At 32.7% G+C, this 17676-nt stretch overlaps 1 protein-coding gene across 1 annotated transcript in view; it reads left to right on the top strand.

Moving 5' to 3' along the window:
* The first annotated feature begins 10917 nt into the window (after window positions 1-10917).
* Window positions 10918-17676, top strand: part of LOC111031884 (UNC93-like protein) — a 51673-nt gene continuing 44914 nt past the window's right edge. The window contains exon 1 of the mRNA XM_022312002.1: window positions 10918-11654. The gene's annotated coding sequence lies outside the window, so the exon portion shown is untranslated. The remainder of the gene's footprint in view (window positions 11655-17676) is intronic.

Here is a 17676-nt window from a genome sequence, read left to right as displayed (position 1 = left end):
CTCCACCTTATGCCGTCCCACCTAATCTACAACGGCACCTACATTTTGAATTAGATTTAAGCCTATAGGTAGGTTTTTTAAAATTCATAAACTTTTATTTTGGATGTGAGAATCTTTTTAAGGAGAGGTTATGGCTCACCTCCCAGGCGTGATATTGGGTGATTAAAAAAATGGGGTCTGCAATATTACTTGATTATAAAATAATATTATACGGGTTCAAAAAAAATGTACACTGCCATCTTGCAAAAGTTCTTTAAACTTGATATGCTAAAACGTCAATCGATTGTCAATCACTAATGTTTTTTTTTCGTTTTTTCGTTTCTGAAAACACTTGAATTGTACCGGTAATATTTGGATAGATACCTACCTAGAGATTTTGCGACTGATTATAGGTATTAATATCACAGGCAACTTAATTTCATACAGTAAACAGCTCACCAGTGTTTTATTTCCTTTTAAACGATCATTAAATAAAACCAAAACCGAATAACGCGTACTACTAAAAAAGTAAATAATTATCGAGAATTTGATTGAAGTGGGGTGTGGATGGGACTCTTGATGCATATAAAGAGTTATATTCAAAATGTATAAATAACCTTTCTCGCCCTCCTGGTCGAGCTTCAGATACCGGGTTTATTGTGTTTAATAGCGAAAACTAATGGACGACATATTTTGCAGGAAATAGTAAGTTAACACGAGTACAAGACATAATATTATATTATTATGTCAATATTGGGCATACAATATAACAGACATATTATATTATATAGCTATGTTATGTACTGATGTGTAAGTACTAACTGGTTCAATACGATCTTGTTTACGGTATAATAATAATTATTATTCTTTAGCACGACCGTTTAAAAATTGTAATCGACTGTAGACAATGCACATCACGTATGATAATAACTGTGTACGCGGCGATAACACCGATGGCGCGCGCGTGGAAAAACTAATACATTTCCATACAATATTATTATTATTTTACTATAATGCTCTTCAATATTTGACCTTTACTCTGTTCGTCTTACGAGTTGTATTCTCGCGGACTAATCTGAAACGATGTATAATAACGCAGGCCGGCCGGCCTTGAATACGACGAAATAATAGTCATTTTTTTCGGCAAAGACTACGATGTGTGTATAGTAGTAGGCACCTATAGACGGTCGTAGTAATTATTATTTTTCTACGTGCACGAGCGAACACGAAAAACGCTACAACAGCTTGACGGATGCTTAAACGTGAGCCGATTCCTTATTGTACATCTTGATAAGAGCTAGATTACGCGAGTATATTTTCATGTCGAGGCTTCGAATGATCAACTGAATTGAATATTATTATTAGATTCCATCGAAACGGAATTTGCTATTTTATGGGGTGAAATAAACATTAACATCATCCAACGTATGTATACGAGATGAGAGCTGAGATCGCAATGCGTTTTAGATCTATCGGACAAATAATATTGCAACCGAACGCTATTATTTTATCACCCATCTAATGTAATACAATTAACTGCAGATTGCCAATAAAGTTTTTCAAACGATTCATTTACTAGAGATTAATCGATTCAAAAAAAAAAAAAAAATTTAAAAAATGAATTTACCTGCAATGTATGAGCTGTCCTGTTACAATGCATAATTGTGCAGTTATTGTTGCAGTACGCCATTAAACTTTTATAAACTGGACCGGAGTTAGTGATATTTATTTATTCGCGAAATTAAATATTTTGTACCTCTTCCGTTGTTCTTGATTTTATACATTATTATAAGCTTGAAAGTCGACTCATATGCCTATTGTAGCGGTCGTGAACGTTTTTTGCTGTTTCATCTGTCAAATAGAAAATAAAATGTACATTATTAATACGTAGCTAGGCTGGTATGGTATATCGCGTCCATAGAACTATGAGTAGATAATATAATTTATATATTATAATATGTGTGTGTGCACGTAGCTGGTAACCAAATATATTTACCGTTTCTAAAGATAATCAATATTTGCTGATTTATAATGATGCTATTATTCGTGAGAAAACAATCTGAATTGTATCGGCACAGCATAATATGCGTTGGCTCAAAGGGATTTTGAATTTTTGAATGACGTGCAAAACGCAGACATACTTAAGACAAAGTTTTAAAAAAAAAACCTAACATTATTGACTGGCGGCTGTGAAATCGGTATAGTGACTTTCCAATTGTGTACCATATTATGATGTAGGTATACATAGGAGCGCCTGCAGAGAGCTATGTGTGAGCTAGCACTGGGTGCAAAATTTTAGTGCGACTTTCACCCTCCCTTCGCGTTTCCTATAAAAAATCATACGATTATCGACAACAAATAATCGAAAAAATCAAAAAATCTCAATAGTTTTTGGCTAGGATACCGGCGAAGATCGTATATACAATTTAAATCCCCGCACCTGCAATGTTGTAGAGGTATTCAATAATTATTCATATTATATTACACCTAAACACTCAGGGCAGTCCGGTAAAAAACCCAATGATTGATTTATGTGGCTATATGCTAAAGTATATAAGTCCTTAATTTACAAACAATATATTTCAATAAATACGCATTCATTGAATATCTCAATAATATACAGATGCATAATATGGGTCAATATAATTAAATGACATAGGCAGTCCAAAATATTTTTTGTAATGAAATAAAACGGTTTTTTTTAAACGCACCATTAGTCAGTACATAACAGAATTAAAAATTTTTTTTTCGGACAAATTTTGTTCAGTGTCTTTTAGCTTGACGCTGAGTCCACGACTACTGTAAAATTTGCAGATTTTTCTTATCCGTCGAAATCACGCCATTGCCGATTCAATATTATACGCTCTGCATCAGCTGATGACGTCTGGCTGGCTAAGCTAATAATAGAATTTTTAATATTATTATTATTATGTAGATAGGTACCTCCTCGCAGTCATTATTAATTATCGGAGGTATAGGTTTGTTATAATTATTTGGATTCATCACTCGTTTAAATTATCGTGTACTTACCTTTACTATATATAATGTTATATACGGCGTACACGAATCATTTACGCACTAGAAATCATCAGCTCCGACGGGCTTCAACGATTAAAAAATAATGTTTTTTTTTTCTAATGGTTTATTGTGGTTTTTTTTTCGCCGTATAAGCGATTTAATTGCGCAATTTCGAAAACGACACATCACGCGCACCACGATGTAGTGCTACGACAGTGAGCTAAAATGCGTTTGTGCTTGTGTTTAAATCAATTATTACCTGTTTATTTTATTATTATACTTTTAGCGTATATTATTATGACTACGGTATATGCATGTTATTATATTATGTTATTACTATTATTTACAAACCTACAGCGGCCCGCGCTCCGTTTATTCGTTTATTAAAATAAGGTCGTCTTAATTATTACAAACGCAACTGTGTACAACAGTCAGCGTTATAAGAAATTATATTCCACAAATTAAATTACCGCGGTGGTGGTGTGCGGGCAGTGGGCTGCAGTGGGTACATACCTATAATATATCATTATACAATGACTACAAGTGCACCTCATTGTTCTTGCAGCCTGGAATGGCACGCGTGTTGGCATCATATTATTAAAATATATATTATAATGTATAGGATAGGTGTATCATTAAATGCATATACTAGATTGGTACTTTATGCGCACTGCAGTTAAGAAATCGGTCGAGTCGCTCTTTCTCGGACCAGACGGCAGACACGATTATGGGTCGCTGCAGTTATCCGTTTAAAATAGGCACAAAATAATAAATATAATATATTATACACACGATGGTAATGATATGTAGGTACTATTATAGGTAGGTAGTTATTTATTATTTAACGCCATTTTTCGCAGTCGCCAGTGTCGATTCCGATTCTCTGTTCTTTTCCTCCGCGATTTCTAAACTCAACAGGTAAGCCGCGTATGTATTGTTTTCGTTTCGTTATTAGACATAATATAGGTGGTATATTATAACATGACGTATGGTAAGGTGACCGTAATTCGATGGTACAGCGATCGTGTCCTTATTGTACTATTAATTTATATACACCTATTATTGTTCTGTCTAACGAATAGACCGTTCGAAGCTGATGACGAGTATTATATGTATATACATCTATACCGCAACCTGCAATCGTCCAATTCTATCAATACATCGTATTATTGACTGCAGTTATTCAAAATTAACAATGATTATTTTTTCCAAGCGTCCGCAGGCGTCTTCTAGGGCGAACGAGGGGTGATCAAATATTTTTTTTTTGAATATGGATGCTTAATTTGATAAAAAAAAAAAAAAATTAAATTATGACAACATAATATATTATTATAAGTAGGTAAACATTCTTATATTATAATTCAAACAGTAATTGGAGATTATTCTATTCACCCATAGATTCATCAAGACAGTCCACAGCCGAGACTATAGGGATAGTATCCATAATATATAGGTACAGAGTGATTCACTAAGACGTATTATGCTGACGGTTAATTACTTTTCCGACTGTTAATAATGCATTCATTCAAATTTAGATTTTTTAAATTTTAATATGTACCACACTTAAGGACCATATTTTCAAATTATTATTTTTTAAATATTAACGCGTCTAAATTGATTCTTGAACTAATAGTTTCTGAGTTATTAAACATTATATTATGTTCTAAGACTTATAGTATTTTACATACTTTATTTATAAAGTGTATACACTATATTCTGTATTATTTATTCCAGTAGATACTTTATATATTTATTAAGCTTGGTCCAATTTTACAAATTACCTAGGAAGTATCAATAAATTTATACTAATTACAATAGTTTTAAAATCTTCATAGCCCTCATATTTTTTAAATCTATTTTTATTTTATGGAATATTATCCTTTCTACACAAATTTAACTAACTTAAAAATTTTACTCGATAGAACTTCAATGCAGATCATAAAAATTAAAAAAAAATCATTTGGTTGATAAATTATTATTGTAAAATAAGACGTTTTTCAGTTGGACAAAAATAAGTTTGGATCACCACAGAGCACTCCTTGTATGGCATAAACAATTCAGTATTTGAAAATATAGTTCTTATAAGTGTATTTAGAAATTCAAAAAATTAGGATTTAAATAAATTCAAGTGAAAATGGTTGTGAGCACGCTTGGTGAATTACCTTGTGGCTTGTATAATGCTATAAACAGCCTAAATTATGCGATTATCGTGATATAGGTAGGCGAGTGGGTAATTGCTTTTAAACTTACCGATATTTGCGTAAAGATCGAGTTTACAACAATCGGGTCGCCATCGCCATATAGAATTTGCACTTATTAATAATTTTTGTTTTTACCTATAAGTATATATCTGAGTAAGATACATGCATCTACCAACACATTAAATCGGAAATGGTCTTGATATCCACTATACATGTGTGTTCTACTGGAAAAATATCTATAACAACAAGAAGACAAATTATATAGTCATATCCAGGTGTTTATACTTATAAGCTTTCTATTTTGAATTATTTAACCACCAGAAAAATAAATTGTCATCTACCGACAACCAATATAATATTATCATCGTGGCACTAAATCTAAGGTTTCAATAATATAATTAGAAAACTTGAATATTTAAATAACTTTTATTGTTCATTGTTATTAGCTGCAGTGAGACGAACGAACTCGATGATTGGTTTTATTGTTACTTTATGCAGTTGGAAATATAGGTATACGTATATATGTTTATTATAATATATAATATACTCACATAATGCGGATAATAATTATGACGTTGACCTATTGAAAATATCGGTTCTGAGTTTATATTTTTGATTCACCAATTATTTATGTTAATCAGTTTAATATAATTTAAAAAATATTGTAATATTCTATAAGTATTATAATACATAAGATGCTAATTATTTGTCATTGTGCGGTTATCGTTACATTATTATGAATTACATTACGATTAGAATAATATAAACTCTTATCAAAATATAAATTACTGATGTGACTTATACATCTCCTTATAGTTTAAGTTTTAAATAAAGTTGTTATCTCCTTTGTCCGCAGCTGTGGATGCAATTAATAAAAGAAATGAAAACTTTTATTGTACTCATAAAGAGTTATCAACAAAGATTAATTATTTATGTATAATATTATACTAAATATACTAAATATATTGTTATGATTAAAATTAAAACCATTAAATGCTAACATTTTGATGAACGATTTAAGTTGCATTATAATATTTATCATATTCAAACAATAATGCCTTCCAAAGTCGTAAACACCATTGCGATAATTTGTTGATAAAATATGTTTGTTACAGCTCAAATGATTTTGGCATGTCGTGGTAGGAGGTGGGGCGGAGGTGGTGGTTAATGGTTGGTTTTTTTAACATGCATGATTTGATCATTAGAAATATAATTAATGGTTATCAGTTCTTGAACATTGAAAAAAAGTGCATGGGGACCCAATTGTTCGATTACCATTGGTCTGCAATAAACGCGTTTTTGAAACGCAATCGCTTAAAAAAAAAACAAACATAAAATAATTGTTCTACGGTAATCGCGAGTAGATTAAAAAAATACAAGTCGTTTTAAGTCGTATATTAGATATATCACAACTTAGGTATTCACTTAATAGTATTCTCTAACTATATCTACAATTCACCAATAAATTACGGGTACATGAAAAAACTGAGATTAAAGTACTATTAGAGTATTAGTATTGAGAAGTATTTTACATGTATAAATGTTGATAGCTTTCAGAAATCATTTAAATGTTTAATTTGATGACGCTCATACAAAGAAAACGTTTGAAAAATGTGTACAAAATATTATTATTGTGGTTTGCACTTTATAGGAATGCAAAAAACCATCAGCGTTCGAGATGCTGCAAGCATCCGTCGCGTGATGTATATAATAATAATATTATAATATTTATTCATATCATATGATACGTAAATCGTTCACTTTATCTCCGCTCGCTCAAGTCCCTCTATTTACTTTACATACCTACGCGGGTTTAAAAACAAAATAAAAACATGATAACAATTAACATTGCATTTAAAAAGCAAAACTGTGATATCAATATTATCATACGAATTTCGGTACAAGTTTATATAATTGATAATAATTACACACATCGACAGTCGACCACGACGAGCGACTACAGCTAGCATGACAAATGGTACCCGCACTGCAGGTCTCGGCATCCATGAGATACCCTATGGCCTATATTATATATATTTTTTTAAATTAATAATACCCTCGGCAGCATGGGCCATTGGGCTTACAGTGCAAAAATTATAAATTACGGAAATTACATAAATTGTATATACATATATATTAAATTTTGGAAATAAGGTTGACGGCTATGATGAATTGCATGATGTTGATAATGGATTGGAGGTGATAGCATAGAGTTTCTGATAATGATTCGGGTAGGTTGTGGCTTGTTCGGGTACTGTCGTAGGCTCTGCATTCGGTTAGTATGTGTTCGATGGTGACTTGAACTCCGCATGTTGTGAACATTGGTGGTTCTTCTTTGGACATTAGGAAACTGTGGGATATTTTTGAGTGTCCAATTCTTAGTCTGGTTATTATAACTTCGAATTTTCTGTGAATTTCTAAGGGAAATGTCCAATTATCGGTGTTATGTTTTATATGGTTTAATTTCGTATAATTAGATTTATAACCTTTGATGCCATCTTTGTTGACATTTCTTTGTTATGAGCATTCGTATGTCACCGGAGGAAATGATTTGTGTGGGTGATGATAGTGAAGATGTGATAGAATTTTTGGTCAGCGAGTTCGTTTTCTTTTATGTTCGAATGTCCAGGGACCCAAAAGAGTTTGATTTTGAAGTTATTATGGTATTGTAAGGGGTAAATTTTATTTTGAATATGTAGGGCAATGTCTGAAGGATTATATGTGTTTTTTATATTCTAGATCGAACTGAGGGAGTCGGTGAAGATAATAGTGTCTTGTATGCGATTATTGGATATTATTTCGAGCGCTTTTAATATGGCAATTGACTCAGCTATGAATACTGAGCAGGAATTGGGAAGTTTATACATGAATTCCCCTATATTATATTATATTATATTGTTATCTGGACCTCAGCTACATATTATAATATTTTGCGCATAATAATATATTATCATCGGTGATATCGATGTACCCGTTTTGAGTATGCCATCCTGCAATGTGCAGTGCGATATTTTAATAAAATATTTATTGTCTATTGTAGTATTGTATATACCCGGCTAGACGGTAAACGGCGATATGATAAGTTTAGAGAACATTGTTATATTGTTCTGCTACAGTGTTAACAATATGCATCCATGCTCCATCGGCGTTATAAAATGCGCAAACACTCGGATGGTTATAGAAATCAGAGGAAAAAATAATGTGTTATTTTTAATATTATATGTATTTGTGAGAAACTTTCAAACTCGAAACGGAATACCTAAATAAAGGTTTAGGTACTTACTACACATATGGAATTTCGTTCAATGCGTTTATTGTTATATAATTATATTATATTATATACTTTAACAAGAAGTTAACGAATCAATTATTTCTCGAATTCACAAATAATTATATAAAAAATTGTACAAAATTATTGGTGCAGTAGTCCGTGGGGAGAGTTATGTCCTTGCAACTCTTTAGTTTTTTTAAATTTAAACTCGATATGACGACGACGACGACGATATTCGACGGATAATATATAGTGATTATACTTTTTAAACATTTGTTTTAAGTGCATATTGCACAGTTTCGGTAAACATTTACATTTTCTTGCAAGTTTATTATAATATAGGCGCGGGTTCTATATTATGTACAGTGTACACCCCGGAAGACGACGCGGCTGCCATTATTTCATACCAATAGACTACACCTGTATATTTATATAATTTTACTGTACAATTAATGTACAATCATCATTTCAATATTGTATATAACTGTAATAATAGCGTGCAACTTGACAGTCTTATATAGGTTTATACGATGTACAGGTATATAATATAATATATACTATGTATATTATTAACGTCGTTGCCTGTTTATTATACGATTAATACGAACCGGTCTCTCGGCGGAACTATAGTACAATTAATAACATCTATTATTTAATGTATATATAATATTGTAAGACGAGTCGGATGTACGTGTATATAGGCGCATTGAAGGTATAATAAAGAAACGGCGAGCACTATACCGTAAATCGTAATCGTTATTTAAGTTATGCGCGTCTGAGTGCATGACGTGCACAGCGGCGAATCACATATTTTCGACGACTATACGTACCTATAGTTGGACGGAAAATTTCGAAACTTCTAGTTCGCCGGACATATATTACTGCGATGACCACAAATCTTATAATACGATTCGGATTGGATGCGAAACTGGTAGAGGTACCTGTAGTAGGCGAATGAGGGAGAGTTAATGAAAACTACCTCGAGAAAAGTGAAGTTAATAGCTGATAACAAACGATACATTATAATATACAGCTCGCCCAATTTTAAGTGAATATTCACAAAAATATTGACTTATCTCATTTAAAGAAAAAGTTCATATCTAATTTTTTTTTATTAGTATGTGGGTCACATACATAAAGACTAAAGAGTAGTATATTGTGCATGTCCATAGATTTATATAATGTTATTTTATCAAGAAACATTATAACAGAAATTATAGAATTAATATTAGTTATTACTATCTTTACCTAACTATAGAATGAGATTATTTTTATTTAAAACAATGTACCTATAATAGATACAGTAATTAATATGTATAGAACTGTATTAAAACGAAAATTTCAAATATATGCTTAATAAAAACTTGATGAATTATTTTTAAATCAATAGATCATTTAATTTTTCAAAGTCAAGTCAGGTTAAGTTAAAATTTAATTAAATAATTAACAAACTATTTAGGTAGTAAAATAGTGTTTAACAGTTAATGCCCACCTTTAGCAAGTATAGCTATATACATCTAAATGGATTAGAATATCAAATGATGTGGATCGGTCATTGTGTAATCATAGCTGGGTCTGCTCCAGTTCGATCAGATCTGAAGTTCGACCAAGAAATAGTGATGGATGGGCCGATAAAAAAATGTTGATGTACTATTCTACGTATTCTATTGCTACGACCTCTCGAATTATTATTTTTTTCTTTCCTCGAATCCACTAATCGCCAAATGAGAATTGAGAATGCACTGCTGCACTCTCCACCAATTGCAATCGTTTTCAAACACCTGCAGCAAAAAATTAAAGAGACGCAATGAGATGGCCTCGGAAAAGCCTTTTGCAGAGAACGGTAACGATTGAAACTTGTAGTAACGGCCCTCGTAAAACCATCGAATTCAACGCTGGGGATGTCACCCCGTCATTGGTCGTCGGATGTGCGAATTACCCTCTAGTGGTTTTTCGACTTGAGCCCCAATTATGCCTACTTCAGATTCGTGTATAATGTGCGTCACTTCATAGTGAATTATTTAAAAACGGATGTTTAAGCGAACGGACTTAAAAAAAAAAATCCAACGCCATTAATTTAATATATGGTAATACCATGGTAGTGCTATAACACAAACATAATATATCTTAGCGAAATTATAATTAAGTCGCACAGCTCCGCCGGGTCCGACCGACTTCTCCTCCCCGCGGTCGCGACGGTCAGAACGCTCGAACGCCAGCGGCACGTGAGGTCGTGCGGCCGTGGCCGACCTGGGGGGGACGTCGAGGGGGAGCGGTGGCGACGACGGACGACGGATATTCGCGCGCGAAAAAAAACGAAACGGAAAGAAAGAGGAAAAAAGGGGTATGACTTCGCGACGGTCGTCTCTCACCACCATCACCACCACCACCACCACCACCACCTCCACGACCGCTAACGGACCGGACAGGAGCGAGTCGGTCTGCAGTCATTCAGTCGATCAGTCGTTCAGACAGTCGGTCGCCGTCCACGCGTTCGCCTCATATTGTCGTTTCGACATCGTCGCATCGCGATACAATAATACATTATTGTATAAACCGTACGACACACACACACAGGCATTATAGACGGACGAAATTAAAATCATACAAGTTATTGTTATAATCGTCGCCGTCGTCGTACTGCGCTCGTGTCGCGTGTACAGAGGTATTCTCTCTCCGCGAGTACCTACTGAAGTGTTGGCGCGCGCCCGTGTGTGTGTGTTTGTGTCTGTGTGTAAGCGTGTCCGCTCGCGTGTTCCGCCGTCGCAGTCGACCGCGTATATGAGTACGCTCGTCGCGTCCTGTTGTACGAGCACGTCTGTCGTGCTGCGCGCGTCGTCCGTACCGCTTGTCGCCGTCCGCGTGCGTATCCTCCGCTTGACCTACAATCCGCGTCCCGACAACGCACCGCCGCCGCCGCCGAGCACATCGATATCTCTCGTCCGCGATCGATACGCGCATCCACCGCCGTCGTAGAGAACAAAAAAAAATCCGTCGACATCGCAGCTGGACTTTCCTCTTCCAATAAAATAATAATATTGTCACCGAATAATTGTCGGTACCCGCGCAGTGCGAATCCGTCGTCGTCCACAAGAGGCACCGCAGACGGCGATGACGCCCTGAAGAAGTCTTCGGAGTGTCACTGCCGCCCAAAGCACGGCGCAGGACGAAGGGCCCCGCTCGAGGTAAGCCGTCGCATTTTGTTGTCGAATTTTATTTCATCACTTTTTACCCGTCAAAAATCACCCTTATCACATGCCCCCGGAGTCGGGTGTAAAGTAGTATATGAATGTGTGTCGAGCCGCGGGTTTCCTCGACCACCTATTAATCGCGTTTCTTTACCGTAAAAAAAAAACTCTTCACCTCCGAAGAGCCTATATTTTGTATCCGCACGACACTCGTTTCGGCACGCGAGAATATATTATAGTATATAATATTATGATGGTAATATTGTGCATCGAGTGTTCCACTCGGTTCGAACCGTTTTTCACCGTTCGATCGAAAACTAAAATATTCAACATTACATGATCTCGTTATCTTAAGGCCGAAACCGTTTCATTATTGAGCAACTCCGCGGCAGGTCGAGCAGTAAGTAGCTAAGAGGGCACACAATTATTATTATTATTATTATTATTATCATACCACATCGCAGTACTGAGCTCACGGTACACGTTAAATCATTAAAATATTATACGTTCCAGTTTTGAATGTTTTTTTTCTTACTCTGAATACATAGTTACTCATAATATTATTAAAAGGTACCGTCGATATTGTGGTATAATTGCACACACTGCACACATGTTTAATATACATAATAATCACAATATGAATTTACACGTCTCCGAACAAACCATTATTACTGCATACCTATAAAATATTAAAGCAATATAATATAAATGAATATTTTTGGTTATTTCGTGTGTGCAGTGTAACGAAATTCGTTTTATCAACTGTTAAAATATTCCGCAAACAATGCGAAAATATAATATACGATTGCGATACTAAATATAGGTACCTGCAGTCGGGTGCCTATAAACCTGAATATCTAAAATTAAACATAATCTTAAAAATGTATTAAAAAATTATTAGTCCAAAAGTTCTAATAAACGCTTTTAATTCCGTATAATTTGCGTTTGTTGACATTTGCGTACATACAGTTTTTCATATTAACTGTTTTACCCATTTTTTCCGTTTGTATTGCATCAGTATTTACTTATTGAATATTATATACCTATAGGTATATCTATAAAATTAAATTGTTTCTATATTAAGTTTTCACCTGTTTAAAAAGACAACGTACATATTGAACGTATAAGGAATAAAATAATTCATAACGATGCAATGGACAAATATAACAGATATTGAATCAATAATAATAATAATAATATGAGAATATAATAGTATTATATTATAACTCTATAGTCTATACGATTCATAAAATTGATTTTATGCGGTCTATCGATTATCGTCTTGTCGTATTTCAATAAAATGTTTCGTCAATAGCACTATTAGTACTCTCATTACGACTATTCAATGGAGTGTTGCTTTCCGCCGCTACGATATTAAATATTAAATTTAATTGTACCCAATAACGTTTATTTATTTTTCAATTATTGAGCATATTGTAGATAAATTAAATACAAACGCAATGGTGGTAGTGGTGTATCATAATTCATAACAATTAAATGCATGTTATAAAAATCATAAAATAATCCAGAAATAAATTATATTATTATTATTACCGTTCTCGAGGGGTCCGTCCGTCAATAATAAAAATAATTTTTTTTTCGTGCTACAAGTTACAACACGTCAATCACAATATATGTCACATGAATCCAACTACTGTGCTGCTCATACAATCATATATAATATCATTGGTTGTATAGGTATTTTCGTTTAACTTGTTTTCCGTTTTTATATGACAATTTTACTTCCGTTCTCGTGTACCTATAATATATCCGTTTGACGAGTAATTAGTATAAGTGATTAGGTAATTGATATTATGAATTATGATGACTAATGTCATTATTGTTGTACACGCGTTATGTTTAAATATATACGATGAAAAAAAAATATAATTATTTTCAAATCGTTGGATATTAAAAAAAATCAGTTATAGAACACCTTGTTTGTTCCTCGCTTCTAATTCGATTTCGTTTCGTCGTCGTTTTAATTCTAAAAAATAAATCAATCAGATAATACGCAAAAATCTTCCTCTGTAAATTATCGAAGTTGTGACCTATATAATATAATTTAATGTAAACGTTAGGGATAAGAAGATCTTACGAAAGACCGACACCGTGGAGCATATTACAAACGTCTTGGTGCACACAACATTTTTTCACAACACCTAGGTCGGTTAGGTGCAGAAGATCGCTAAGCGTATGAATTGTTTTGTTTGAATCGGCGCTAGTAATATCAATTTATTCGAAAATACGTGACAATAATATTACAGTACACTAATACAAGTCGGCAGCCTCTACGGGACGCGACAGATATTTTAAGAGCAGACTAGAGCGTTTTTAAAATTTGTCTCAACAAACACTTCAATAATAAATGATATTGTGTGCACTTTCGCGCAGCGGTCCGACGCAAGCGGAGAGAAGAGGCCGACGCGCGTCGTATAATATTGTCCCGTCAAGTTCAAGGCGACAAGGCGCGTATTATATATTATTATTATTTTAATATATAACGCCATATATACCTACACCAATACAGTGCGAGTACTGTGTGCTAAATTGCAGCTGCAGGTATAATATTATTTTGTCTGATCCGCCGAAATATCAACCTAAATATACGTTAAACCGTCATATTATATTGGCGCCGGTCAAAGACGTCTCGTAAAAAAACGACTTTATTACGATATACAGCTCGACGACGCATGTATGCGTATTATTGTAATACACAATTATGTCTAATACTTCGAAGCCGGTTCAACGGAATCGTCACGCGTAAATAATATGGTATAATATATGAAGTATTGTATGGAGTGATTCACCGAGTTATGATTTTTGGGACTGTCAAGTTTAAGTCTTTTAGGTTATATATTATATAACCAACACCATAATATTTTCATGAACTTGGTTTTTTGTTTGACATTCAAGACACAGCGTAATGTGGTGATCCAAGATTTTTTTTGAAATGAGAACCTTCTTTTTTTGTAGACAGTTAATTATTGTTTGAGAGGAAGTTTTTTTTTTTTTTGTATCTGAATAACTAGCAGTTTCTGTGTTCTGAAACTTTATATACAATTGTATGATGATTTCAACACCAAAGCGATCAATATTATCTATCAATATATCTATTAGCATTTTTAAAATAATTATTCTTCACTTGTATGATTAGTAATCTACAGAAAAAATATTACATTCATTTTATAATAATTTATACTAAACCATATGTCATCAAAACCCACTATCGTGGACCATTAGGTACCCTCAGTTCAAATGAAATTCAATAACTCATAAATTTATCTTTCAAATTTCAATAATATTTTTAAAAAACAATTTCATTTGGGATGTACGATTTTTCTCAAATAACACAAAAACATTTGAATACCTGAAAGGTACCTTTTTATAAATCATAACTTGATCCATAATTGTAATGTAATATGGGGATGATAGGGTGAATATACCTGGTGAATGTTCTTGTATAATATATATTATAATACTTAATCATTTACATTTACATTTAATTATACTATATAGATTCCGTGCCCGAGAGTAATACACGCTTTTCACAGGATTAGTAAGTATTCAGTTTTATATACCTGTACACGAAGACGTGATTAAATGACTCTACATCCATCCTAAACATTAAAATATCAAAACTAACGCAATAATAGTATCACCAAGAAAATAATAATAATTAGTTGTTATAAACTATAGTTTATTCCAAAGACCATATTAAAAGATCTTACTACTTGATTATTAAAGATAATGTGAAATAAAGCTAATTTCACGAAACTCCAATGATTTTCATTTCACATAATATACCCTTTTTTACTATTAATTCGAGTTTACCTACTTTAAAAATGCTTCTACAGTTTTATGAAAATTCTACGACATTTCATAACATACCCTCAAATTAATATCTTAAACTTGTGTTTAAGGCCAAAATAAATTTGAAATACGATAGCTTAGCTCCTGAAATTGATAAAAAAAACGTATTGTATTGTTTTACATCCGAATGTATAATATTATGATGCAATTGTTTCGGGGAACTACATAATAATGGTATAATGCATATTATTTTAATTATACTGAATGCCAATATTAATATTTTTGAGAGAAGTTTATAGTTTCATTATAATATTATATCGTTTGCCGGGAATTATGTAAAATATTTTTTTTGTAAAAAATCGTTTCTTTCTCCGATACGATATTCAACTTTGTAAAACGATATAATATAATATTATTAAATGCCATAATATATTATTATAATACCATATAGCTGCGGGTACCACATTATAATATGTAATAAATATATATATAATATATATATCATAATTTTTCCGCAACGGTTGGTTTTTTGTTTTCACCGATTTGATAGTACTTCGGTGCTAGTCGACCTTGATTTTTTTAGCGTATTTCATGCTCAACTAAATATTTCATTCGATTTCTTTCGCAGATATCACGTATCACGATACCAACTCAAACGTTACGCATATATAATTATGATACATACATTATAGGTATATACATATAATATCGCTCGTATAATATTATACTTATTCACTATTATTACAATTAAAAATCGTTACGATTAGTAACTTGTTTTTATTTTATAATTCGTATTATTACGATTCCGGTTTACTATATTTGTATGTGGGTACGCAAAACTGATAAATTAATTGATTGTGACGCATGCAGTTTAATAACAACATTTACGATTTTTGATTCCTATTTTTTTTGTTCAATTCACCAATACAATATAATAACATATTACATTTAGTATATTTAGTATTAATATTATATAAGTCGCACGATTTATTTTTCGTGAGCAGGACGTACCTATGTTTATTAATTTTTGTATTAAAAAAAAAAACGGCTAATTTTCAATAACCGCATTGCAGCATGTTTCGCGTTCGGATTCTGTCTTCGGGCAGTACAGCGCGTATAGTATTAAAGTTTGTTCCGCATTGTAACCTTTTGAAAAAAAAAAATAAACAATTTATTACCACTGAACACGATTTTCCGTAAAAACTGGTCTTTACTATTTTTTGTATACTCAACGATCCCACACCTATTATTAGAGGTAGTTGCTCTTTACTTTCAGAACACTCTTTGGTGCAGGGACGTTTTAACTTTTTAGTTTATACGAGTAATATAATATTATGTATATTGTATGTAGGTATACACCGTATTAAATAATATGCAAACGATTTGGTGACAGAACGGTATCGCGGTTACCTAACCTAACCTAACCTCGCGGTATACAACAATAGGTAGTATATAATAATTAATATTTTAATTCGGTCGCACTCGAACGAACAAGCAATTATGCAATTTGAGTGAATATTTATTGAATAATAGCGAACATAACTGGTATTTCGAAAACGATTTTGTTATAAAATTTCTTCTTTCTATGACATATTCACTATAGGTTAGGTACTGTATAGTATCTAAATGCGCCTTATTATAGCTTATCTATAAATTATATATATTTGTATACAGTATTGTAATGATGGTTTTAGAAAGCAGTTTTTAGCGCCACCGGGCACAATTTCTTAACCTTATTTCAAAAACAATTCAAAACATATAAGTAATGAACGAGACGCTTAAACAAATTAACAACAAACAATAACGTTTTTATATTTGAGGATTTTGAGGTTATATATATCCGTGCAGGGAGAAGTACCAAATGATTTTTCGTCGAGAGATATTTACGATGGACGTTAAAATTTGCAATCACACTCATTTACGTATATATTATTATATTGTTGAAGCAATTTAATCAATATACGACAATTATTATTACGTCGCACTATTAAAATGATAATTTATTATTATGAGTTATTGTTTATTTTTTCAACGTGTTTGCGTTTTACAGCACGCGCGAGATAGTTAACATTTTTTTTTAAAAACATTTTAATATGTCTGAGCGTAAACTATGTTTACCTACGTATAACAGTATGTATAATATATTTATATAGCTAGGTTGTCTCGCCATCAGAACAATAGCATTGAAAGATAAAATTTATTTCAT

The sequence above is a fragment of the Myzus persicae genome, unplaced genomic scaffold, assembly GCF_001856785.1.
Source record: "Myzus persicae strain clone G006 unplaced genomic scaffold, MPER_G0061.0, whole genome shotgun sequence".
Classification (NCBI taxonomy): domain Eukaryota; kingdom Metazoa; phylum Arthropoda; class Insecta; order Hemiptera; family Aphididae; genus Myzus; species Myzus persicae.
This window is presented reverse-complemented; position numbering and strand designations above follow the sequence as displayed.